We start from the raw sequence: 26,147 nt of genomic DNA on the forward strand, positions 1-26,147 counted from the left end.
TATTTAAAGAAAATAAAAAACATGCATTGACCAATGATAGGAATGTATTATGAAAAACAAAAACAAAATTAGGTTATTCCAATTCAACACAAGTGAGACTGTTTAAAAAAATAAGATGGAGGACATTGCCTTCACTCAGAGTGGATTACTATTCCATTTTGTTTTTGCACCATAGCTAATTTAAATTTTCTCAAGTGACCTAGGCTGTTGACTCTTTAAGGGGAGCACATGAGATGGTTGATATTGTCAGTGTTTTGTTGTGGGGTAGGATGAGGGGGCTCCTGCTCATTTATTGTACCATAGTTGAGATACGTCTAAATTAAACAGAAAGGAGCAAGCATGGATCAGCAATGAGTACAAGATTTCTAAGAAGCAAGGAAGTTAATAATCCATGTATGGGACATTGAGATTCATCTGTTGATCTTAGCAATGTCAAGGTTCTTATTGTTGAGATTTTGGGATTTTTGTGTGTTGATTTTGTGATTATTAATGAATCAGTGAATGAATCAATAAAACAAGGTTCAAATGGTTGAAGTAAAAGAGTGGCAAACCCAGACCAATAATGAGTGTCCTGGGATGGCTGAGTCAAGAATTTTGATTAAGCCCTATACCTCTGAGATCCATTAGAAAAAGAAAATTATTATCTCTGTGGGAAATGAGCATATAGCAAAAGTTAGGAAAATTCAGATCTTGTTCTTGGTCTGTTGAGGTTCTTGAGTATAGGTTATATTTTTGTGAGTAAATCAATGCGTGAATAAAAGAATCAAATATGTAAATGGATAAAGACAAGGAGGGCCTTGATTGGGCCAAGCTTATGAGAGTATATAATGAACTAAGGAACAGGACTAATACCATTTGGATGTGCTGAATTCCAGTAAAATAAATAGATTAAGGCTCTTATGCTTTTGGGTAAGGAACATTAGAGGACAACTGTACGTAGGAGTCAGTGTTACTGTTGATGGGTAACAGGTTTTTTAAAATGTTGCCTCCTTTTGCAAAAGACTTCGTTATTTTAGAGCAGTTCTGGGTGCAAAATTTAGTGGAATGTAGAGATTTCCTGTAGTCTCTGCCTCCACTCATGCATAGCCTCCCCCACTATCAACATCCCCCACAGGAGTGATACATTTCTTAAAACTGATGAACCGACATTGACATCATTATCACTCAGAGTCCATAATTTACATTAGGGTCCACTCTTGGTTGTATATTCAGTGGTTTTGGATAAATGTATAATGATATGTGTCCACCATTATAATTTCATACAGAATATTTCTCTGCCCTAAAATTCCTCTGTGCTCTGCCTATTTATGCCTCTCTAACCTCTGGCAACTCCTTTTACTGTCATCATAGTTTTGCCTTTTCCAGAATCTCATATAGTTGGAATCCTAGAGTTTGTAGCCTTTTCATATTGTCCTCTTTTACTTAGTAATATGCGTTTAGGTTCCTTCATATCTTTTCATGGCTCCATAGCTCATTTCTAAATAATCTTCCACTGTCTGGGTGGCCCACAGTTTATTTATCCGTTCACCTACTGAAGGACGTCTTGGTTGCTTCCAAGTTTTGGCAATTATGAATGAAGCTGCTATAATTATCCTTGTGCAGGTTTTTGTGTGGACGTAAGTTTTCAGCTCCTTTGAGTAAATACCAAGGAGTGCAATTCCTGCCTTGTATGGTAAGAGTATGTTTAATTTTGCAGAAAACTGGCACATTGTCTTCCATTCCCACCAGCAATGAATGAGAGTTCCTGTCGCTCCACATGCTCTCCAGCATTTGGTGTTATGAGTGTTCTGGATTTTGGACATTCTGATAGCTATGTAGTGGTGTCTCGTTGTTTTAATTTGTGTTTCCCAAATGACAGAGGATGTGGAGCATCTTTTCATGTGCTTATTTGCCATCTGTATATCTTCTTTGGTGAGGAGTCTGTTAAGGTCTTTGGCTCATTTTTTAATTGGGTTGTTTGTTTTCTTATTGTTTATTTTTAAGAGTTCTTTGTATGTTTTGAATAACAGTCCTTTATCAGATATGTCTTTTGCAAATATTTTCTCCTAGTCTGTGCCTTGTTTTTTGTTCCCTTGACAGTTTCTTCAAAGAGCAGAAACTTAATTTTAATGAATTCCAGCTCACCAATTATTTCTCTTACATATTGTCTTTTGTGATATATATAAAAAGTCGTTGCCAAACCCGGCGTCATCTAGATTTTCTCCTTTGTTATCTTCTAGGAGTTTTATAGTTTTACATTTTACATTTCAGTCTGTGATCCATTTTGAGTTAATTTTTGTGAAGTGTATAAGGCCTGTGTCTAGATTCCTTTTTTATTATGTGGATGTCCAGTTATTCCAGCATCATTTGTTGAAAAGACTGTCTTTGCTCCATTGTGTTGCCTTTGATCCTTTATCAAAGATCAGTTGACTGTCTTTATGTGGGCCTATTTCTGGCCTCCCTATTCTATTCTATGTATCCATTTGTCTTTTCTTTTGCTAATACCACACTGTCTCAATTTCTGTAGCTTTATAGTAAATCTTGGAGTCAGGTATTGCCGGTCCTTCAACTTTGTTTTTCTTCAATATTGTGTTAGCTATTCTGGGTCTTTTGCCTATCCGTTCAAACTTTAGAATCAGTTTCTCTACATTCACCAAACAAATTGCTGGGTTTTTTATTGGTATTGTATTGAATCTATAGGTCAATTTGGAAAGACCTGACATCTTGACAATATTGAGTCTTCCTATCCATGAACATGGAATATCTCTCTATTTATTCTTTGATTGCTTTCCTCAGAGCTTTGTAGTTTTTCTGTTATAGTTCTTATGTATATTTTGTTTGATTTGTAGCTAAGTATTTCATTTTTGGGGTGCTAATGGGAATAGTATTTTTTTAAATTTCAAATTCTACTTATTCATTGCTGGTATATAGGAAAGCAACTGACTTTTATATATTAACCTCGTATCCTGCAATCTTGCTATAATCGCTTATTAGTTCCAGGAGATTTTTGGTTGATTCTTTCAAATCTACATAGATGACCATGCCATCTGCAAACAAGGACAGTTTAATTTCTTCCTTCACTGATAATATAAGTTTTATTTCCTTTTCTTGCCTTATTGCATTAGCTATAACTTCCAGTACAATATTGAAAAGGAGTGGTGAGAGGGCTTCTAGTTTCTAGTCATTATGATGTCAGCTCTAGTTCTTTTGTAGATATTCTTTGTCAAGTTGAGGAAATTCCTCTCTATTCCTAGTTTACTGAGAATTTTTATCATGAATGGGTGTTGAAGTTTGTCAGATTTTCTGCACCCGATGACATGATCATGTGATGTTTCTTCCTTAGCTTGTTGATGTGATGGATTACATTAATTGACTTTTGAGGGTTGAACCAGCCTTGCATACTTGGGATAAGTTCTAGTCAATCATAGTATATTTCTTTTTATACATTATTGGATTCGATTTGTTAATACTTTGTTGAGACTTGTGCATCTATGTTCATGAGAGATAGTGTTCTGTACTTTTCTTATTTCTTTTTCTGGGTTCAATATTAGGGTAGTGTTGGCCTCCTAGAATGAGTTAGGTAGTATATCTTCTGTGTCTATCTTCTGAAAGAGACTTTAGAGAATTGGTATAATTTCTCCCTTAAATAGTAGGTAGAATTCATCAGTGAAGCAACCTAGGCCTGGTGCTTTCTGTTTTGGAAGGTTATTAATTATTGATTTAATTTCTTTAATAGATATTTGCCTATTCATATTGTCCACTTCTTCTTGTATGAATTTCGGCAAACTTTGTCTTTCAAGGAGTTGGTCCATTTCATGTCTGTTATCAAATTTGGGGCATAGAATACTTCCTAGTATTCCTTGAACATCCTTTTAATGTCTAAGCGATTTGTAACGATGTCCCCTCTTTCATTTCAGATATTACAATTTGTTCCCTCTCTCTTTTTTTCCTCAGTTAGCCTGGCTAGAGGCTTACTGATTTTTCCAAAGAACCAGCTTTCAGTTTCATTGATTTTTCTCTGTTGATTTGTTTTCAGTTTCATTGATTTCTACTTTAATTTTTATTATTTCTTTCCTTCTGCATATTTTGAGTTTAATTTGTTCTTCTTTTTCAAGTTTCCTAAAGTAGACACCTAGATTACTGATTTTAGATCTTTCTTCTTTGCTTTAAATAAAAATTGTGTATATTGAAGGTATACAACATGATGTTTTCATATACATATACATAGTGAAATGATTACTACAGTGAAGCTAATTAACATATTAATTTCCTCACAGTTATTGTTTGTTTGTTTTTGTCATAAGAGCAACTGAAATCTACTCTATAAGCAAATTTCCAGTATACAATATGATATTATTAACTATTGTTATCATGCTGTACATTTGATCTCTAGAACTTTTTCATCCCACATAACTGCAACTTTGTACCTTTGACTAATATCTGCGTATTTCCTCCACTTCCCCACTCCTGGTAACCACCGTTCTACTCTCTGCTTTGTGAAAGTGACTTTTTTAGATTCCACATATAAGTGAAATCGTGCAGTATTTTTCTTTCTATGTCTATCTTTTTTCACTTAGCATAATATTCTCCAGGTTTACTTACATTGTTGCAAATGAAAGCATCACCTTTTTTAAGGCTTAATAATATTCTACTGTAGATATACCACAATTGCTTTGTTTATTCATCTGTCAACAGACACTTAGGTCTTCTTTTCTTATATATGCATTTAATGCTATAAATTTCCCTACAAGTACTGCTTTTGTTGCATCCATTTTTTTGGGGGGGGCGGAGAACAGGAAACATTTACATAAATAGACAATTGATTGAGAATATATCTCATTGAATGAGAAGCAAGTATAGACACATGTTGGCAAAGTGTTATATAAGAAGTATTGGGATTGATCAGATCGTGTTCACTAAACTTTAATAACAACCCAAAAGTGATCTAGTCAGTTATTTCTGTGACTAACAAGTAGATAGACAGATGTTAGTATCATTCAGGATTTATTTCTAGTGTCTTTGCATTCTTAGATATTGACATGTTGTTATAATTCAATGAATGAATAAAATTCTGTTTTAGTTATATAAAATAAGACAAAGCTTACATCAATGAAGACCATGTCGTAGGTGACACTGATAATTATTAATTTGAGTTTTCACTACTGATGTTTATAGAAAGAAAAAATTCCTAGCCCACCCCAGTTTTTGATAAGGTATGTGTAGATCATTGCATATGACAGTATTTCTGTTGTGAATTACTGGCTGGTTTGCCATTTTTACCTTTGTATAATGAGCATATGGTCAAATCATTCCATGAGTAATTAAACAAATGAATAATCGAATGAACAAATGAACATATAAAATGCAATCAACCATGAGTCATCACTGAGAGCTTGAAATTAGGATGCAAATGTACCCAATTCTGTAAAAGTAGCATTCATTAAAATTTTCTTTTATTCTGTGAAAAGTTTTAAAATATAAAGATATTTTTGGGGCTGGCCCCGTGGCCGAGTGGTTAAGTTCGCGCGCTCCGCTGCAGGCGGCCCAGTGTTTCGTTGGTTCGAATCCTGGGCGTGGACATGGCACTGCTCATCAGACCACGCTGAGGCAGCGTCCCACATGCCACAACTAGAAGAACCCACAACGAAGAATACACAACTATGTACTGGGGGGCTTTGGGGAGAAAAAGGAAAAACTAAAATCTTTAAAAAAAAAAATATAAAGATATTTTTGATAGACATTTTTCTTATTCTTATGATTCAGCAGTGGCTATTACATTGTTTAAAAGTAAAAGTAAAATACTATCCTAATTAAACTATTTAGTTTTACATAATTAGTATACATTAAAAAATTAGGATAATTCTGCTTTTTCCTCCACAGAATGACCACGGGACAGTGGACTTCCTCATTTTCTAAGTGGGTAAAGAACACAGAGACAAACGTAAGTCCCACTGCAAGTTCCCATCCTTGGTTGGGATGCTTTGTTCACTAGTGTTTAGCATTATTTCAAAAGAACCAATGTCTGTATACGAAGTAAAATTCCCCAAGTATGGACCAGTGATGGGAATATGTTATGAATCAAAAATCGTGTTTAATCTAATTCCGCACAACTGAAGTGATTAAAAAAGATAGTAGTCGTTTCCTTCATTTTCAGAACTATTTAATATTACATTTTACTTTCCTCCACCAACGACTTAAACGTTTTCACATTGGTATAGTCTTGGCTGATAACCGTTTGTGTGGCAGCCCATAAGAAAATGGAAGATGTTGGGTCTGAGAAGTGACTAAAAATGGTGGTTTCCTCAATTTTCATTGACCTATCTTTAGAACATGGGCTTAAAAATTAAATAGACGACAGCCACAGAAGGACCAATGGTGAATGTGGATTTGGTGTGAGGCATGTTCTCTGAGGTCCATTGTCAAAGGAGACTAGTTTATTCAGTCTATGGGGAAAGAGCCACTAATGGGGAGATCTTGTTTCTGGAATTTTATGATTGTATTGTTATTCATGGATCAATGAATAAATAAGTAAATGAAGATATAAAGGAAGGAAAACATGCCTGGACCAATGATGAGTACCATGGGGTATCTGAAACAGGAGCTTTGATTAAACCCATATCAACTCTGAGGTCCATTACAGAGAGACGTGGAGTTATTCCCTCTGGGGGAAATGAGCCCATGGTACCCTGTGCTGGGGCTTTTGTGGTTCTTGGGGGTGGATTGTGTTTTTATTATAAAATTGGCCCACAAATAAATAAAATGTATCAATGAATGAGAAAAAGAAGACAAGTCATGCACCTATTATTAAGGAATGTAATGAAACATGGATTACTATTAAAATGTGGCTGAGACTCTGACTTCCATTAAGTTACTAGTAAAGGCTCTGACTACTCTAAAAAGGAGTATATGGTCATTTGTAGGTAACACTCTAGAGTTTTTGTTCTTTGGTGGTGGTGGGTTGCTGACCGATTGTTTTATTAAGGAATGGAAAGACATTTACTCAGTTGGTTGGTTAAATAACCACATAATTGAGAGCTAGGCAGAGACCAATGATAACAGTGATTTGTATGACAACACTCATAATTAATCCAGTCTTTTTTTTACCGATTTTTATTGAAACAATAAGAAACGAGCTAGTCTCTTATTCTTGCTGTCAATGACTGTGTCCAGTGGATAAGATTACAGATACCTGTGCCTTTGCATAAGAGAAAGAAGGTATAATTTTGTATTTCAATCTATTTTTCAAAAGTCAGCAAACCATGGACCAGTTAGGAGCCATGTTTTAATATGAGGATAATGATTCATCTTGTTTTCCAATGACGGATATTCTAAGAAAAATTCTAGTCTCTTCTATATTTTGAAAGGTGCACCTGGACATCTCCAAGTTGTAATAATTTGGTTCTGAGTTAGTGTTTAACCATTATGAATTTTCATTAGAAAAATGTGGATATGGTATTATTATTCCCTGAATAATAAAATAAATTAGTGAGTGAATTTGTAAATCTGTAACAATTTGTAGAACGTTGGTGAGATTGTATCATGAAACAAATGAAAAATGTCCAATTCTGCACAAATAAGTCCAATAAAAAGATTATCTTGGCTCCTCCTTTCTGCACAGCAAGTGAATTTGTTTAATAGTAAAACTTCAGTAAGTAAATAAAGAGTGCCGTTCTTGGGAAGATGATGGGAATGTGTTATGAAGTAGGGTTCATGATTAATCTAGTCCTCCTGACAAATTTCAACTTAAAAACCTAACTCTATGTTCCTTGTTTTTAAAAATAGGCCTTTTGTTTTTCTTTATAGAAGAACAAGACAGAGCTGATCTAATCATCCTGTAACTGTGTAGGCCCTGGCTCTTACTTCTGGGACCAAGGAGCATGAACACTGATGTAAGCAGACGTCCCTGTTGGTGTTCTAGGCCTGGACAGGGGTTATTCACGGGAGTGCACGAAATTATTTCAATAAAAGAAATAGTTAAATACTATGTGAAATTAAGGAATGCCAATCAGAAGCCCATGATTGGGGTGAGTCATCAACTAAAATTTATGGTTACTTCGGCTCCGCCAAGTAAGGACCATTATTAAAGAGATGGAGGGCAGTTCACATATTGTCAGAGCAGTTTAACTTCCAATTTAATGTTCTTGTCACATTTGCCTAATACATGCCTTCCTTGATAAAGATTGCAGTTGTTAACTCTTTGAGGCTGGAGTACCTTGGAAGGTGGCAGATGTCAGTTTTCTCAGTTGTGGGCCAAGATGGTAGGTTTACGGTTGTTGATTACACTAGCTTTAATATATGAACAAATCAAGTGAGAGAGGAGCAGGTGGACATCAAATCATAAGGAAGGGATTGATATGTAGCAAGGGTGCTGATTAATCCCTATGTGGAAAACAGAAGTTCATTGTGAAAAGTGATTGTGTCTTTTTTCTCGGTGTGAATGGGGGCAGGGAACAGCTCTTGGTTGTGTTTAAGGCTTTTGTTCTAAGTTTTGTGTCATTAAAGGTTATTGGTTGTGTAGTTATTATTCATGAATCTGTGAATGAATGAATCGGTTCAAGAAGGCATAAACTAATGAAGAAATAGGAGGCCATGCCTGGATCAGTGATGAGTATTGGTGGAGAGATCTGAATCAACGCCTTTGCTGCAGCCCTCTGTGACTCTGAGGTCCCTCACGGAAAGAGAGCCAGTCAATACTCTCTGTAGAAATTAGCTAACAGGAGAAGCTAGGAAAATTCAATAAACTCGCTCCTGGGCTTCTGTGGTTCAGGGATATAGATTGTATTATTTGAAGTGAATCAATGCATGAATAAAGACAGAAATGTACTCATGGAACAATTAGTAGGCTACAAAAAACAAGTGTTAATATTAATATAATTCCGAAGTAAAATGAAAGGTTTATCTGTAATTCTCTTTCCTATGGAGCATATCAGTTAAGAGGCAATGTTTTGAGTTTTTGCAGTTTGCTGGTTTTCTTTTTTTAATTAGGAAAGCAAGAGTGTTTGCATCAGTCAATAATCCATTAAATGACCATCTATTTCATAGATGCTTATGTAGATGGATATTTGTAATCGTTATAGATCTTACCTTGGACTAGGTGGTGCACTTACTAGTGTTTATTATACTATTTATAACTAAGAATTCAATATAGTTTAATAAAAAATTGCATTTTTAAACCAGGGTTTATTGTTGTCTGGTTCTGTGCAACAACCATCAAAAAATATCTAATTCTGGTCCAAATCTCCTTTTTCCTCCCTAGAGTGAACATAAGACAGCCGATTTCATCATTTAATAAAGAATTGTTATCGTGAGCAAGGAGCATAAAGACAAATATAAGTAAGTCCCTCAGTTCACGTCCTTTGTTTGGATAGGTTGTTTGTTGGTGCTGGCTGAAGCATTTCAAAGTAATAATTGTCTGCTCCAGACATGAATAAATAAAACACTCCAGGTAGGGACCAATGATGGGAATGTGTTATAAAACAAAAACTACGTTTAATCTAAATCCACACAACTGAGGTAATTTTGATAGAAGTTATTTAATTTATTCTCAGAGTAGTTTAATATTATTCCTTATTTTCTGCCTTGGTTTATTTCGTATTCCCATATGGATGGAGCTGGCTGATGACTCTCCGGGTGCAGCCCAGAGGTGATTGAAGATGGTGGTTTCATTATTTTTCATTGAATCATCTCTGACATGTGGTTGAATTAAATAAAAACGGGACACACAGGAAGCAATGCTGAATGTGGGTTTAATACAAAGCGGGCGTGTTGACCATCCACGTGTGCAGCTTCGAGAGCTGTTACAAAAGACATGTAGCCATTAGCTCTGCGGGACAAAAGCCTAAAATTCAAGGGTCTTGTTTTTGGAATTTTGTGATTGTTTTATTTGTGAATCAGAAAATTAATAGATGAAAATAATTTCCTAGCATGGACCAGTGATGAATGTCATGGGGTTTCTGAAACAAGAATTTTGATTAAACCCGTCTGCATCTCTGAGGTCCATTACAAAGAGACACCTCATTATTCTCTTTGTGGGAAATGAGCCTACAGTACCTTATTCTTGGGCTTTTGTGGTTTGGGGTATGAATTGCATTATTAAAATAAAATTAGCCCACATATAAAGAAATATATCAATGAATGAAGAATAAGAGAGAGACGTGTGCACTGCTTTTTAAGGCATGCAAGGAAACATAGATAATTATTAAAGCAATTTTCAGATTCTTAGTCCCAATAAATTAATAGGCAAGCCTCTTACCACTTTGGTAAGGAGCATGTGGTCATCTGTACATTAAAGTCAATGTTTTTATTCCGTGTTGGGGCCGATTGCCAATTGATCATTTTATTAAGGAAAGGGAAATACATTTGCCTAAATAGTTGATTGAATGAACTATGTAATTGAGAGGGAGAGCATGGAGCAGTGATGACACTGTTTTATACAACAACACTTATAATTAATGCACTTGTTTCATGCAACTTTTTCTAGGCAAACAAACATTAAAGGAACCAGTTTGCTATTTTTTTTTGCACTATTCTTTTGCATAATGACATAAAGACAAATGTAAATATTATTCAAGGTACTTATCCAGTGCGGATGAGCTCACATATATTGGTCTAATTATAAGTGAACACATGTATACATTTATATTTCGATCAATTTCTTTTAAAATTGGCCAACAGTGCACCAATGGAAAGCATGTAATTAGATGTAAAGATCATGATTCATCGTATTTTGCACAGCTGATATCCATAGGAAGACACAGTTCTAGGCCTTTCCAGTGGTCCATATAGACATTTGTAAATAATAGTGTTTCAGTTCTGTGTTGATGCTTGTTTAAACTTCTGGGAATTCTTATAGAAAAATGAAGGGATGGTCTTATAATGCCATGAAATGAAGCAATTCGTGAGTGAATTAATAAATACATTAAGTAGGGTCATGCTTGGACCATTGGTGAGATTGTGCCATGAATTGACTCGCCCCAGGATCCAATTCTGCACAAGTAACATTCAACACAAAAGATGATCTCGGCTCTTACCTCTGTGAGTAGCAAGTACAGACAGATAGTCCTAATAATTAGGGTTATTTTTCTCCTGTTTACTGCTAGATTTAATGGTGTTCATGATATTATTTAAAATAAAAATTGTACAAGTTAGTAAATACGAAGTAGAGCTCTCTCTTTCCAAATGTTGAGAATAGGATGCAAACCAAGCTTTATGGTTACTTGATTATTGCTCGCTTGAAATAGCTAAATGTAGACTGATTCTTTTTAAAATTTGCTTTTTACTCCTCAGAGTGAATGCACTCTACCAGATTTGGTTGTCATCTCGTGGTGAAGATCTTGCCTTTTACCTCTTTGGGTAAAAAGAGGTCAATGTAAGCAATAATCAAAGTTCATGTTCTTGCTTGGGGCTTCGTCAAGGTTCTCACTGAGATGTTTTGAGGGAATGAATGGCTACATACAGGAACAATTCAAATGTGGTCGTGGTCATGCATTGACCAATGATTAGAATGTATGTGAATTCGGAATTATGATTAATCCATTTCAGCATGACTGAATTCCTTAGGTCAAAAAATATGGAAAGCGTTTGAGTCATTTTCAGAACATTTTAATACTCTATTTTATTTTTATACCATGATGGCTTTGAATGCTTCTCCATTGATATTGTTGGAGATTATGAATCCATTGAAGGGGAGAACATAAGAAAATGGAAAATTTTGCCTTTTTCTTAGTTGTGTTATAAAATGGCAGTTCAGCGTACCATATTTAAAATATGACTGTTAAATGAAAGAGGTCCAAGCATGGACCAATGACTAATATGGAATTGATGTGATGCAAAGAAATGGATTATTCATATTTGCAATGCTGGGGTGCACGGCACAAAAGGGGCTAGTCCTCCAGCTCTGCGAGAAGTTAACTTGCACAGACATATTCATATCTTTGAGGATCTTGGTTTTATTTTCCTTATTCATGGACATTGATTGCATTATTATTAATGAATCAATGAATAATTCAAGAACAATATGTTAAATGAAGGCACAGAATACCAAGTCTGGATCAATGATGAGTATGCGTGGGGCATCTGAATAAAATACTTGATTAAACCCAGTCTGTAACTCTGAGGTCCGTTGCATCTATGGGAAATGTGCTTATAGAGAAAGTTAGAAATATCCGAGGATTGTATTCTTAACCTTTTGTTCATGAATATGGATTGTATTATGATAAGTAAATCAATGCATGCATAAATAAAGTATAAATAAGGAGGAAGGCTACCCCTTATCCAATTATGAAAGGAGCTAATGAACCACGGATCATTGTTAATATGCTTCTGAGTTCAAGTGAAATAGACTAAGGCTGTTCCTCCTTTGGGCATATCAGTGTTGTTATTCTGGGTTAGTGGTGAGTTGGCGGGATGTCTTATTTTTAAAAGGGACAAAAAATTTATATAATTGCGTAATAATCAATAATACTTAATATAATATAGTCAAGAATAATATAATGAATCATGATAAATACATTAGTATAAAATTATTTTAATAATTATTTAAATTAATATAATCAATAATAAAAAATAAAATACAAATGATTAAATAGTTATTAAAACATGGAAAACTTCTAAGCATGAACATTGAAAATGTGAATATACTAATTACAAATCCTTGTGTTCATTGATTTTTATTTAAAAAGAAAATTGTAAGTGCATTTTGTTGGTGATTTCTGTGGGTGATAAACCAATGAGTAGATTTAGTGTCACTCAGTGTTCTTGTCCCGCATCCTTAGGGTTCACCAGTGTTGGTGCTAGTATAAGTGAGTAAAAGAATAATTTCATATCTCAATCCATTATTTAAAAGAACATAAGCCATGGGCCAGTGAGGAGCATGGATAATCTATAAGGGAGCACGGTTACTCCTGTTCTGCTCTCTTGCAGTCTACCTAAATAAAAAGACCCCGGCCCGCCCTTCTTTAGGGAAGCATCGGGTAGACCTCACTCTCTAAACACATCTTGTTATTAACATTTAAATTCAAATTAATTGAAAATAAAAATTCAGTTCCCCAGGAACTCTAACCACATTTCAAGCCATTATGTGGCCAGTGGCCACCATATTGGGCAGTGCTAAAGGAGAACATTTCCGTCACTGCAGAAAGGGCCGTCAGTGCAGACAGTTCTGACATAGAAAGTTGCATGTAATAATATTTAGTTTTGAGTAGCGGATGGCTTTCCCATTTTGTATTTTCTGTAGAAAAAAGAGTAGATAATTAAATTACTCTTAGAATTATTAAAAAGGGGAATAAACACATTAATTGATAAATGCATGAATTGAAGTAAGCATGGCCCATTGGTCAGATTGTTCCCTGAAACAAGAATTTAAATTCATCCCATTTTGCAAAAATTTTCCCCATTAAAAAATCATGTGGCCTTTTCGCTCTATGATAGGGGCATATAGACAGATATTAATAATAGTTAGAGTTCTTGTGTGGAGTGGTAGATTAAAGGTCTTCATTTTATTTTTTCACGCTACAAATGGAGTAAGTCAGTAGATGGAAAGGATACCACTGTTGAATTGATGATGAAAATGTTACACCCACCTATGTTAATGAGTGATCTAGTAATGCAGAAATAACTTCTACTTAAAAATCTAAATTTACACTTTTGTTCTTTTAAAAATCTACCTTTTCCTCCTGAATGAACACTCTGTATTGGATTCAGTCATTGTCCATTGATGGGGATCTTGACTGTTACTTCTGTGAGTAAGGAACAATGTAAGTAACAAAGGTTCTTTTCTTGGTTTGTATGGTTTGTTTACATGAGCTCACTGAGGTAGTTCAATAGAATAACATCCAATAACACCAAGTATGGACCAATAGTGGGAATGTGTTATGGGCCAAGGAGTAGAATTAACCCATGTTAGCACAAATGAGATTCATTTCTTAAATTGATGGAAGGCATTTAATTAATTTTCATAACCGTTTGCTATTTCATATTATTTCTGCGCCACAGTTGATTTAAGCATTTCCATATTGGTAGAGAGCCAGGCTGTTTGCTATTTAGAGGAAGCCCTTGGAAGGTGGAACATATTGTCTGTGTTCTAGAAGCGTGGTACCATTGTGGTTTTTGGTTGTTTATTATACCATGTTTAAAATTGGATAAATTAAATGAACATGGCCCAATCATGGATTGTTTTTAGGGAGGGCACTGTTATGAAACCAGGTTTACAATGAGATCTAGTGTAAAAGCTCTGGGAGAAATCAGTCTAGAGACAGATCATAGTTAAATCAAGGACCTTGTTCTCGGGAGTTTGTGATTCATGAGAAAGTGAAGATAGAAATGCATGAAGAAGAGGAGTGCCAGGCCTGGACCAATGATGAGATTGGAGGGTGTCTGAATCAAAACTTTTGATTAAAGCCATCTGGAACTCTGAGGTCCATTATTAAAAAGTGTCCTCCTTTTTCCTCTATGGAAATGAGCTTATCACAGAAGTTCAGAACTTTCAGGCATCTTGACCTTGGGCATACACATTTCATAAATACGGATTTAATTTTTATAAGTAAATCAATGCATGAGTGAATGAAGAAATGTCAAAATGGGTAAATATAAGGAAAGTTGTACATTGGCCAATGATGAGGCATGGGTTATTATTAAACATTTCTGTGGCACTGAATTCCAGTGAAATATATTCATATATCTCTTTTGGAAGGAGTGTATAGACAGATATATATAAGACTCAATATTATTGTTTGATGTAGGTGGTTATTTGCTGGTTGGTTGTTTTAGAGAAGGGAAAATTATGTAAATAAATAATTTATTAAGTAGTTATTTAATTGGAAAAAGAATGAGCATAGTTCAACTTGAGAATATGCCTTATGAAAAGACTTATTATTAATCTCCCTCTGTTCACTGCGTTTTATTAAAAACAAGGAAAAGCATTTGGTTTTTGAATCTCTGTGGGCAATGTAATAGACATATCGAGACAGAGCAATATTATTCAAGTTTCCTAAGGTTAGTTAATTCCCAGTTATTGATAAATTACTACGTGTGAATAGATTATGTCCGAATCACAGTCAGTAGTTAAAAACGGGACAAAACATGGCCCCGTAAGAAGCAAGAATAATGATTAATCTTTGTCTGTACTACTGATCCTCTCTTCCTAGTTTAGGTTTGGGCATTTACACACACAAGGGGCATTTCTATTCTAGGTTGTTCATGGCTTTACCATTGTGTATGTTTGTGTGTTAGTATATTTGAATATATGATCAAATATTCCATGAGTCATTTCATAGACGAATAAATAAAACAATGAACGACTGAGTTAACATATAAATAGGGTCAAGCGTAGATCGTGGTGAGGATGTGCCATGAATGACAAATTTAAATTCACCCATTTCTATACGAATTGAGTCCATTAACAAAAAGAGTATTTAGGCTCTTGCCTACACGGGCAGGACTGTGTGGACAGATATGTAGAATATCATAGTCCTTATTTTTGAATGATGAACGTGGCAGTGCTTATTGTTACTTAAAATTAGCAGTCACATCAGGAAATAAAGGGGGCTGTTCTTGGGTCAGTGATGAAAGTGAGACTTGAATCAACTTCATGATTAACCTAATACCACACAACTAATGTCCTTTAAATCAAGCTAAACCTGGACTCTTCCTTCTTCTGAATGTTGGCATTGGACTCCACAGAAGGAAGCCCATGGCTGATTCAGCCAGGCTCTGCTGCTGAAGATCTCGCCTGTTACCTTTGTGGGTATGGAATCTAATGACTAATGTAGATAATAGTCAGAAGATCTTGTCAGTTGGGGTAAATTTTTTATTAGTGTTTATTGAATTATTTAAATTAAGCCATACATAGACTGATGATATGAATGTGTTACGAAACAAAGATTACGGTTAATCCGTTTTAATAGAATTTTGGTTTGAATAAGATGGAAGACATTTTGTTCATTTTCAAAGCTGATAGTAATCCACCTTTGTGTACTACATTTGATTTAAACGTTTATCTAGTAATAAAATCTAGGGCTGCACTGTCCAATGTGGTTGCCGCTAACCACATGTGGCTATTTAAATTTAGAATAATTGAAATTAAATGAATTTTCAATTGGGTTCCTCAGTTGCACTAGCCACATTTCAAGTACTTAGGAGCTACGGGTGGCTAATGGTGACCGAATTGTACAGCACAGTTATAACACATTCACATTATCAGGCAAAGTTCTATCGGAAAACTCCTCGTCGATGGAGGAGTGCATAGCAAGATGGAAGATAGTTGAAATAGGGTGTGTAGGAAGCAAGAATGTTCATTGATCCATACATATGTCATTGAGGGCCACTGTGTAAAGAGATCAAGTCTATCGAGAAAAGATCTAGTTTATGGGAAGAGAGCCTATAAACAGATCTTGGTCATATTCAAGGATCTTGTTCTTGGCTTTTTATTTTTATTCATAGATATTGATTTTATTGCTGTTAGTGGATCAATGAATGGATCAATAAACAAAGTGTAAATGAAGAAAAAGATTGCTTAGCCTGGATCAATGATGAGTACCCTGGGGTGTCTGAAATCAAGGATTTTGATTAAACCCTGTGACTCTGAGGTCCATTACGGAAAGATTCCTCTTGTTATCTCTATGGGAAGTGAGCTTATTCTAGGAGTTAAAAATATTCAAAAGTTTGTTCTTGGGCTTCTGTGTATTGTATTTTCAGTAAATCAATGCATGAATAAATTAAGAAATGTATAAATGAATGAAGACAAAAAGGATTATTCCTGAGCCAAATATGAGAGTATGTAATGTAATATAGGTAATATAAAAATCATTATCAATCCATTTCTGAAGCACTGAGTTCTAGTAAAAGAAATTGATTAAAGCTGAGCCTTTGGGGTAAGGAGCGCTGAGATAAACGGATGTAAGAGCCCATGTTGTTTTTCTGGGTTGGGTTGTTGGTTTTTTGTTTTATTAAGAGAAGGGCAAAACGTTTAATTAATTATTGATTAAATACATAATTAAGAGAGGGCTTACACCCTGGCCTATGTTGAGAATCTGTCACGTTACCAGTTATGATTAATCCAATCATCTTCACTATTTTTTAGTTTAAAAAAGATAAGGAAAAATCATCTGTTCTTTTTCCTGCACCTAAGGAGCATATGGACAGGCATTAATATTGTCTTGTTTCCGTGGAGTTGCAAATATTACAAATATATAAAAGATAAGTTAATATTTTAATCAATTATTTGAAGGAAGACAAAGCGTGGACCAGTGAGGAGCGCGTGTTAGGAAACAAGGCGAGCGATGAATGTAGTTCTACACAATTGCTCTCCAGACAATGAAAACAGACCTAGGCTCTTGTTGAGTGTGTTTACATAGGATTCCTCTTTCTGGCTTTTTGGTAAGAGTTTCTTTGAAAAATGCAAGATAAATGACTCCATGTCTAACCAAATACATACATACATGTATAAAGGCGGGCAAACGCGGACCATTGCTGCGAATGTGCTCGAATTTAGGACTCAGATTAATCTAATTCTTTCCAAGCAAAGCTCATTTAGAAAGAACATATGGCTCTTACTGGGCTCGGGAGGGGACATAGAAACAGGCATGTGCAATAGTTCTTATTCCTTTGTCTGGTGTTGGTTTCAAAAGTGTTCATTATATCAGTTAAATTTAATAGTCAAATCAATTGTTCAATCAATAAGTATGTCTTTCAGAGTTTTAATATGCAGCAAGCACTAAGGTTTATTCCTAATCAATTATTTGTGCCTTGAACTCAATTTGAAAAAATCTAAATCAAGGCTGTTCTATCTATTTACCTAGTCTAATCTCATCTACTATTATATTTGCTTTATACTCCAGAGAATGGGCGCACCGTGATTCAGTTAAGGAGTGTAGAATCTTATGTAAGTAACAGTCACAGTAGTTGCTCCTCGTTTGTTGGCTTGTCGTGGGTCTTAACTCTATTATTGAAAGGGAATCAATGAATACAGATACAAATAAATGAATGAAGGTCACGCATGGGCCGATTCAGCACATCTCTGGTCAACTAAAGAGGAAAAGCAAGACCATTTTATTCATTTTCACATTTAATTATTCATTAATTAATATAAAATGTATTATTCAATTTTAATTTTGAGTCACAATTGATTTAAATCTCTATAAAGACATAGTTTAGTCACATTCAAATAGTAAAATGGGGTTAATATGAAGTATTATATTAATGAATCTATATAGGAAACATTGTGGCTAATTAATGAAAGGTATATATATATATATATATATATATATATAGTCAGTGGGAAGTAATTCCATAGAGAAATGTTAGAGATATTTAAGAATATTGTTTCAAATTTTCATGACCTCTAAGCATTTATTTTATTATTATTAGTGGATTGATGTGAATTAATCAATAAAAACATGTAGACGTGATTGACAATAATGAGGGCCAATTCTGAACCAGGGATGATGACTGGTGGAGTATGAGTCTTGGATGATGAATACTACATGTCTGGAGGTCCAACACAAAAGAAAACCTAGTCTACTGCCTCTGTTGGAAGTGATCCTATAGATAATATTAAGAATATACAGGGATCACGTTCTTGTCTTTGTGTTCATGGATTCTGACTCTATTATTATCACTGGATATATTAAAATTATGAAAAAATCAATACAGAAATATAAATAAAGCATTGTCCAATTATGAAAATACGTCATGAAGTAAGAGATTCTATTAATATATGTCAAAAACACTGAGTCGATTAAGAGAGGCAGGGTTCAGGGGCTGGCCTGGTGGCATAGTGGTTAAGTTCGCGTGCCCCACTTTGGCGGCCTGGGGTTCACCAGATCCGTTCCTGGGTGCGGACCTGCACGCTGCTCATCAGGCCAAACTCTGGCAGCATCCCACGCAGAGCAACTAGAAGGACTTACAAGTAGGAACTAGGACGTACAACTGTGTACTGGGGCTTTGGGGAGAAAAAAAGAAGACGTGGTTCAAAGGTGTTACTTCTTTGACTAATGATTACATAGAAAGTTATAATCATTGTTCTTGTTCTGCCTTAGTGCCAAGTTTGATGTTCATTTTCTTAAGAGAAATATTAATAGATATTACCCCAAATTAATAAATACCTAAGTTACTGACTTAATGAAAGGTGATATGCAAGGGTTAATGGAGATAATGTCAGTTTTTAAAAATCTATTCTGCTTTTACGTCTCAGAGTGGGCAGTCGAGCTGATTGAAGCATCTTCCGTGATCGGGAGCTCCATATGTAGGAGAATGGAGATGAGTGTGAGTAATGGTCAAAGTTCTTGTCTTGTTTTTGGTGATTTGTTTAGGATATTAACTGTAATATTAGAAAATAATTAAAAATAATAAAAAAGGCCAGCCATGGCCCCATGATAAATATGGAATTGACATGCAACATCTTATTGATTAATTGGTATTTGCAATAATATAGATGAGAAATGAAATATATATTTGACAAGGGAAATGATTCTATTGATGAATGTTAGAGATACTGAAGGGTCCTGATTTCAAGTGTTTTGATTCACGGATGTTTATTTTATAGTTATTGCTTTATTGGTAAGTTAATCAGGAAAGAAATGTAGAAGTGAGTGAAGAAAAAGAGGGCTGAGTCTGGACCAATGATGATGACTGGTGGCGTATGAGTCATGAATGATGAATACTACGTGTCGGGAACTCTGAGGTCCAACACAATACGGAATGTCCTCTGTTGGAAATGACCATATTGACAGATATTAGTAACATACAAAGACCATGTTCTTGGTTTTTGTGTTCATAGATTTTGATTCTATTAGTATAAATAGATCAATGAAAGAATCCATAAACAAATATAAATAAATTTATGAATAAGTGAAGCATTGTAAATTATGAAAATTAATAAATACTTAAGTGGCTGAGTAAATGAAATGCAGAGAGCAAAGTCCATGCAGATAAGGTCTCTCAGTTTTTTTTTTTTAATCTCCTTTTGTGTTTTGTATTTCTCAGAATGGGTGCACTGGAGGTGGTTTAAGGATTCTTCCGTGGTGACAAGATGTCTGGTTGTCTCTCTGTGTTTGGCACATAGAAACAAATGTGAGTTTTTGCGGATATACACTCTGTGTTTGAAAAGTATGAAATATAATCAAAGAAAGCCAACCATGGTCCATTGATAAATATGGGCGTGATAGGTAGCATTATATTGATTAATTCCTACATGAAACTTTGAGGATGATTAATGACAGAGACATATCTATGTAGCAAATGATTCTGTAGACAGATGTAGGACTACTCAAGGCCTGTGTTTTGTTTTTTTTTGTGCTGCATAGGTATTTATTTTATTACTATTAGATAAATTGGTAAATTAATTAATAAACAAAGGTAGATGAGAGAGGAAAAAAAAGGCCAAACCTGGACCAATGATGACCACTGGTGGCGTATGAGTCATGGATGATGAATACGTGTCTGGAACTCTGAGGTCCAGTATCAAAAGAAATTTGGTTTATTGCCTCTCTTGGAAATGATCCCATAGACAGGTTTAGGATTTCACACGGATTTTCTTCTGGGGTCTTTGTGTTCATGGACTTTGCTTCTCTTACAGTCATGCACCACAGAAGGACGTTTTGTGATGTTCACACAATGACAAAATCGATTAAGAACACATTTTCCAGAATGTACCTTTGTCGTTAAGTGATGCCTGACTGTATAGTAAATGCATCGATTAAAGAATCAGTGCATAAATATGAATAAATAAAGATGGAAAGGGCGAAGCAGTGTCCAGTCATGAACAAATGCAGTAAGGCAAGAGATAATATTAATAAATATTGAAACACTAAGTCAGTTAAGAAATAAATGGCTCAAGGGTATTACTAGCTAAGGATGTTATAGATAGTATAACTAATGGCCATATCCTTGTTTTGGGTTAGTGGAAATTTCAATGTTGTCTATTTTTCTTAAGGAAGAATACCCAAAATTAATGTATAACTTAAACACTGAATAATGTAGAAAGAAGGATCAATAAAATATCGCAATCATGTTATCATCTACTCTGCTTTATACTTTTTAGAATGGACACATTGAAGCTGATTTAAGAATTATGCCTTGGTCAACAATCTCTATATTTGTCTGTAGGAGCATGGAAACCAACGTGAGTAATAGTCAGTGTTCTCATCCTACTTTGGGTGGTTTGTTTAGGATATTCTCTGTAATATTTTTAAAAAGTACTCAATATAAGATAAAAGACCAACCATGGTCCAGTGATTAAAATGGAAATATATGAAACATTATTTTGATTAATCTATCTTTACAACAGTGAGGATGATCAATGAAAGAGGTGTATTCTTTTAGGCAATGATTCTAAAGAAAAATGATAAAGACACTGAAGGCTCTTGTCCTTGAGTTTTGTGATTCATAGATATTTATTTAATTGCTATTAGTCAATTGATGAATTAATCATTGAACAAATGTAGATAGGAATGGAGAAGAAGAGGCCCAGATCTGGACCAATGATGATGACTGGTGGCGTACGAGTCATGAACGATGAATGCTACGTGTCTGGAAGTCTGAGGTCCAAGATAAAACAAAATCTAGTGTTTCTTCTCTCACAAGTGACCCCGTGGATCCATGCTAGGAATATTCAAGGATATTGTTCTTGTAATCTTGGATTCATAGATTTCTATATTATTAATATAAATGGATCAATGGTAGAACCAATAAATATATAAATTAAAAAAACAAAGATGAAGCCTTGTCTGCCTATGAATATGTGTGGTGAGGCAAGATATATTATTAATATAAGCTGATGCATGTTAAGAAATAAATGTACCAACGGTGTTACCTCTTTTTCTAAGGATCATATCATACTTATATTTATGCTTATATATGTATCTAAATTATGAAAAATAATAAATACCTTTATGACTGAGTAAACAAAATGAGCAAAACAAGGACCAATTTAGAAGACGGTCTCAAGTTTCTATATCATCTGCTCTGCTCTGTACTCCTCAGATGGATGCTCTCGAGTGGGTTTAAGCATCTTCTATGATCACATGCTCGACAGTTGCCTCTGTGTAATGAGTATAGAGACCAGTGTAAGTAATAAAGTTCATGCCTTTGTTTCAGAGGTTTCTTTCCCCCGGTATTCACTGTATTGTTAAAAGTGTGAAATATAATCCAAGACACAAACTATCATGAATGCTAAATATGAGTTTGGTCTTCAGTGTTATATTTATTAATCCATACATGAAACATTGATGGTAATGAAAGACATAGCAATGTGCAAATGATACTATAGGCAGATGCAGAATATTGCTTTTATTCTTGGGGTTTTGTGAATCAGTGAGTTTTAAAAATTAATGTTAGTGAATTAGTGAATTAATGAGTAAACTTATGCAGATGAGAGTGAAGAAAAAGAGGCCCACATATGGACCAATGATGACGACTGGTGCGTATGAGTCATGGATGATGAATATTACGTGTCTGAAACTCTGAGGTCCAACAAAAAAGAAATATAACTTATTGCCTCTGTTTGACATGATATTATAGACATATATTAGGAAAATAAAAAATATAGAAAATAAAAACCAATTTTCTTGGTTTGTGTTTCTGAAGTTTGATTTTACTGTAAAAAAATGGCCCAAAGAAACCATCACTGTAAAAGCATAAATAGTTGAAAGTTAAGTGTAAAAGTATAAATAGCGTAAAAGGTGATGAAGAGGGTGGAGCATGTCCACTCTTCATGTATGTGCTGAGGTGATGAAACAATGAACATTTACTGAGAATGCTGAAGTTCGCTAAGAAATGTAAATGGTTCACGTGTCTTACCTCTTCGGCTAAGTAAGATATAGGCAATGAATAATGGTTTAAGTTCTTGTTCTGAGTTAGTGTTAGGTTCACTATTGTTCAATTTTTTAAGATAAAAGTAATGAATATGTCCCCAATTTGCTATATTCATAAATAACTTACTAAATGAAGGTGGAATGTATGCATCAGTAGAGAATATCTCAATCTTGTCTTTATCTGTTCTGCTTTGTACTCCTCAGAATGGACACCTGAACTTATTTAAGCATTTGGCCATGATCAGGAGCTCCATGTATGCCCCCGTGCACGAGCGTGGAGACCAGTGTGAGTAATGGTCAGATTCTTCTCTTGGTTGAGGTGGTTTATACAGGATATTCAGTCTAATAATAAAAATTATTAAATATATTCAAAGAAGGCCAAACATGGCTCCATGACAAATATGGCATTGACATGAGACATTATGTTGATTAATCAGTATTTGCCACAATGAAGATGATTAATGAAGTAAGTTTATTCAGTGTGGCAAAGATTCTATAGACAGATGCTAGAAATACTTAAGCATCTTGTCCTTGAGTTTTTTTGATTCACAGATATTTATTTTATTAGTGTTAATAACTTAGTAAATTGATCAGTAAACAAATATAGATTTAATGAAGAAAAAGAGACCCAAGCCTGGACCAATGATGACGACCGATGGCATATGTGTCATATACAATGAATTCTACGCGTCTGGAGCTCTGAGGTCCAATGCAAAGAAATCAGGTCCATTCCCTCTGTTGGAAGTGTTCCTATAGACAGATGTCAGGCGTATGTAAGGACTTTGTCCTTATTCCTTGTGTTCATGAATTTTTAAAAATGTTACTAAAGTAGTATCAATGTCAGAATAAACAAATATACAAATGAATAAAGATAAAGAGGGTTAAATATTATTCATTACTTAAATATGTAGTAAGGAGAAATAATATAAGTTAGAATGGATAATAAATGGGTCAAGTGTATTTTGCATTTTTGACTAAGGATGATATAGAAAGTGATAAGTAATGGTCAATTATTGATCTCAGGAAGTTGCAAGTTTGATGTTTGTTTTAGTAAGGGAAAAAGAAATAAATGTAATGATAATTAATTAATACCTAAATGACTATGTATATGAATGGTGGAAAGTGTGGATCAATGGAGACAATATCTCAATCTTTTTATCACTTTCTCTGCTTGGTACTATTCAGAATGGAGGCGAGAGCTTCTGTCACGATCAAGATCTTCATGTTGCCTCTGTTGGAAAGAGACCAAGGTGAGTAATACAGTCATGTGTCACATAACCATTTTTCAGTCAACAACTGACCACATATTTGAGAGTGGTCCTGTAAGATTAATACCACGTAGCCTAGGTGTGTAGTAGGCTATTCCATCTAGGTTTGTGTAAGTTCACCTATGATGTTTACACCAGGACAAAACTGCTTAATGATGCATTTCTCAGAATGTATCCCCATTGTTAAGTGACACCTGACTGTAGTCAAAGTTGTTGTCTTAGATTGGGTTATTTGTTTAAAGGTATTCATTGAATTATTGAAACATATTAAACATAATAAAAAAGTTAACTATGGTCCAATGATAAATATGATATGAAACACGTTGATGAATAAATACTGTGCAACGTTGAGGTCAATTAATGAAAGAGAATCAGTCCGTATGGGAAATGATTCTATAGAGAAATGTTAGGGATATTCAAAGATCTTGTTCTTGAATTTTGTGAATTATATGTTCATTTCATTATTATTAATTAATTAATGATTTATTTGATACAAATAAAGAAATGAATGAAGAAGAAGAGACCCAAACCTGAACCAATGATGATGACAAGTGGCATATGGGTCATGGATGGTGAATAAGATGTGCCTGGAACTCTGAGGTCCAACACAAAACATAATTAACCACATCCCTCTTTTGGAAATCATCCTGTAGAGAGATATTAGAAATATACAAAAATCATGTTCTTAACCTGTATTCATTGATTTAGATTTGTTATTATTAATGGATCAATGAAAACCATTAAAGAAATATAAATAAATAGATAAGAACACAGTGAAGTATTGTCCAAGTGTGAATACATGTGGTGAGGCAAGAATTATTATTGCTAAAAATTGAAACAGTGATACTCCTTAAGAACTAAAGGGATTGGGGCTGGACATGTGGCCTAGTGGTTAAGTTTGTGCTCTCCACTCGGCGGCCCAGGTTTGTGGGTTCGGACCCTGGTCACAGACCTACACCACTTGTCAGTGATGTTGTGGTGGTGACCCACATACAAAATAGAGGAAGGTTGGCACAGATGTTAGCTCAGGGACAATCTTCCTCAAGCAAAAAGAGGAGGATTGGCAATGGATGTTACTGCAGGGCAAATCTTACTCAGCAAAAGAAAAGAAAGAAAGAAAGAAAGAAATGGATTAAGAGTACCACCTCTTTGACTAAGGATCACATAGACTGTGATAAATAAGAGTAAATTTTATTTTCTAGATGAGTCTCAAATTTGAGGTTGTTCTTTTCATTAAGAGAAAAGAATCTATGTTATGAAAAATAAATATCTAAATAACTGAATAAATGAAATATAGAAAAGAAGGATCCGTTCAGATGAGGCCTCAGTGTTTTTTTCATCATCTGTTCTGCTTTATGTCCTCTGAAGGGACATACTGGAGCTGATGGAAGAATTCTTTCACGGCTGCACCCTCTTTGTTGGCTCTGTGTGTTAGGTGCATGGAGCACAACGTGAGTAATAAAGATCGTGTCTTCATTTGACAGGTTTTTTAATAAGGGCACTTGCTGTATTATTAAAAGTGTGAATATTATTCAAAAGGCCAACCATGGCCAATGATACTTATGGGATTATTACCAAGTGTTATATTTATTAATCCATCTAAGATAGATTAAGGATAATTAATGAAAGAGATATATCAATGTGATAAATGATTCTCTAGGCAGATGTAGAATATTCAAGGTTCTTATTCTTCATTTTTTTGTGTGAATTATAGGGTTTTAAAATTAATATTAGTAAATTAAGGAATTAATCAGTGAAATAATATATAAGAGAATGGAGAAAAAGAGGCGAAAATATGGACCAATGCTGACGACTGGTGGCATAGGAGTCACGGATGATGAATACTATATGTTTTGAACTCTGAGGTCCAACACAAAAGGAAGTGTAGTTTATTGCCTCTGTTTGAAGTGATCCTATAGACTGATTTTGGGAATGTAAAAGGATCGTTTTCTTAGCTGGTCTTCATGGATTTTGATTCTCTTGTCATAAATGATCGATTTAAGAATCAGTGTACAAATATAAAAAAGTACAGGTGAAGAGCATGCAGCATATGCACTCTTCATATATGTGGTGAGGCAATGAGACAATTAAA

General features: G+C 34.7%; 11 non-coding genes and 3 pseudogenes across 11 annotated transcripts; all 14 read left to right on the forward strand.

The window, feature by feature from the left end:
- Positions 1–6,540: 6,540 nt before the first annotated feature.
- On the forward strand, positions 6,541–6,614 carry LOC111770497 (small nucleolar RNA SNORD113/SNORD114 family). Its single transcript, XR_002803771.1, has one exon. It is a non-coding gene; the product is annotated as a small nucleolar RNA SNORD113/SNORD114 family (small nucleolar RNA).
- Positions 6,615–8,573: 1,959 nt separating this feature from the next.
- Positions 8,574–8,649, forward strand: LOC111770502 (small nucleolar RNA SNORD113/SNORD114 family; annotated as a pseudogene).
- A 1,255-nt stretch (positions 8,650–9,904) lies between these two features.
- LOC111770490 (small nucleolar RNA SNORD113/SNORD114 family) lies at positions 9,905–9,979 on the forward strand. Its single transcript, XR_002803766.1, has one exon. It is a non-coding gene; the product is annotated as a small nucleolar RNA SNORD113/SNORD114 family (small nucleolar RNA).
- A 2,046-nt stretch (positions 9,980–12,025) lies between these two features.
- LOC111770485 (small nucleolar RNA SNORD113/SNORD114 family) lies at positions 12,026–12,101 on the forward strand (annotated as a pseudogene).
- A 2,224-nt stretch (positions 12,102–14,325) lies between these two features.
- Positions 14,326–14,399, forward strand: LOC111770552 (small nucleolar RNA SNORD113/SNORD114 family). The gene has a single exon (XR_002803822.1). It is a non-coding gene; the product is annotated as a small nucleolar RNA SNORD113/SNORD114 family (small nucleolar RNA).
- A 2,096-nt stretch (positions 14,400–16,495) lies between these two features.
- Positions 16,496–16,568, forward strand: LOC111770555 (small nucleolar RNA SNORD113/SNORD114 family). Its single transcript, XR_002803824.1, has one exon. It is a non-coding gene; the product is annotated as a small nucleolar RNA SNORD113/SNORD114 family (small nucleolar RNA).
- A 1,838-nt stretch (positions 16,569–18,406) lies between these two features.
- On the forward strand, positions 18,407–18,474 carry LOC111770556 (small nucleolar RNA SNORD113/SNORD114 family; annotated as a pseudogene).
- A 1,114-nt stretch (positions 18,475–19,588) lies between these two features.
- On the forward strand, positions 19,589–19,663 carry LOC111770515 (small nucleolar RNA SNORD113/SNORD114 family). Its single transcript, XR_002803786.1, has one exon. It is a non-coding gene; the product is annotated as a small nucleolar RNA SNORD113/SNORD114 family (small nucleolar RNA).
- A 699-nt stretch (positions 19,664–20,362) lies between these two features.
- LOC111770512 (small nucleolar RNA SNORD113/SNORD114 family) lies at positions 20,363–20,434 on the forward strand. Its single transcript, XR_002803783.1, has one exon. It is a non-coding gene; the product is annotated as a small nucleolar RNA SNORD113/SNORD114 family (small nucleolar RNA).
- Positions 20,435–21,448: 1,014 nt separating this feature from the next.
- LOC111770519 (small nucleolar RNA SNORD113/SNORD114 family) lies at positions 21,449–21,523 on the forward strand. The gene has a single exon (XR_002803790.1). It is a non-coding gene; the product is annotated as a small nucleolar RNA SNORD113/SNORD114 family (small nucleolar RNA).
- An 850-nt stretch (positions 21,524–22,373) lies between these two features.
- Positions 22,374–22,447, forward strand: LOC111770523 (small nucleolar RNA SNORD113/SNORD114 family). Its single transcript, XR_002803794.1, has one exon. It is a non-coding gene; the product is annotated as a small nucleolar RNA SNORD113/SNORD114 family (small nucleolar RNA).
- Positions 22,448–23,422: 975 nt separating this feature from the next.
- LOC111770541 (small nucleolar RNA SNORD113/SNORD114 family) lies at positions 23,423–23,497 on the forward strand. The gene has a single exon (XR_002803812.1). It is a non-coding gene; the product is annotated as a small nucleolar RNA SNORD113/SNORD114 family (small nucleolar RNA).
- A 1,089-nt stretch (positions 23,498–24,586) lies between these two features.
- Positions 24,587–24,661, forward strand: LOC111770537 (small nucleolar RNA SNORD113/SNORD114 family). The gene has a single exon (XR_002803808.1). It is a non-coding gene; the product is annotated as a small nucleolar RNA SNORD113/SNORD114 family (small nucleolar RNA).
- A 1,190-nt stretch (positions 24,662–25,851) lies between these two features.
- LOC111770532 (small nucleolar RNA SNORD113/SNORD114 family) lies at positions 25,852–25,926 on the forward strand. The gene has a single exon (XR_002803803.1). It is a non-coding gene; the product is annotated as a small nucleolar RNA SNORD113/SNORD114 family (small nucleolar RNA).
- Positions 25,927–26,147: the final 221 nt, after the last annotated feature.

Source organism: Equus caballus, chromosome 24 (genome assembly GCF_041296265.1).
Source record: "Equus caballus isolate H_3958 breed thoroughbred chromosome 24, TB-T2T, whole genome shotgun sequence".
Classification (NCBI taxonomy): Eukaryota; Metazoa; Chordata; class Mammalia; order Perissodactyla; family Equidae; genus Equus; species Equus caballus.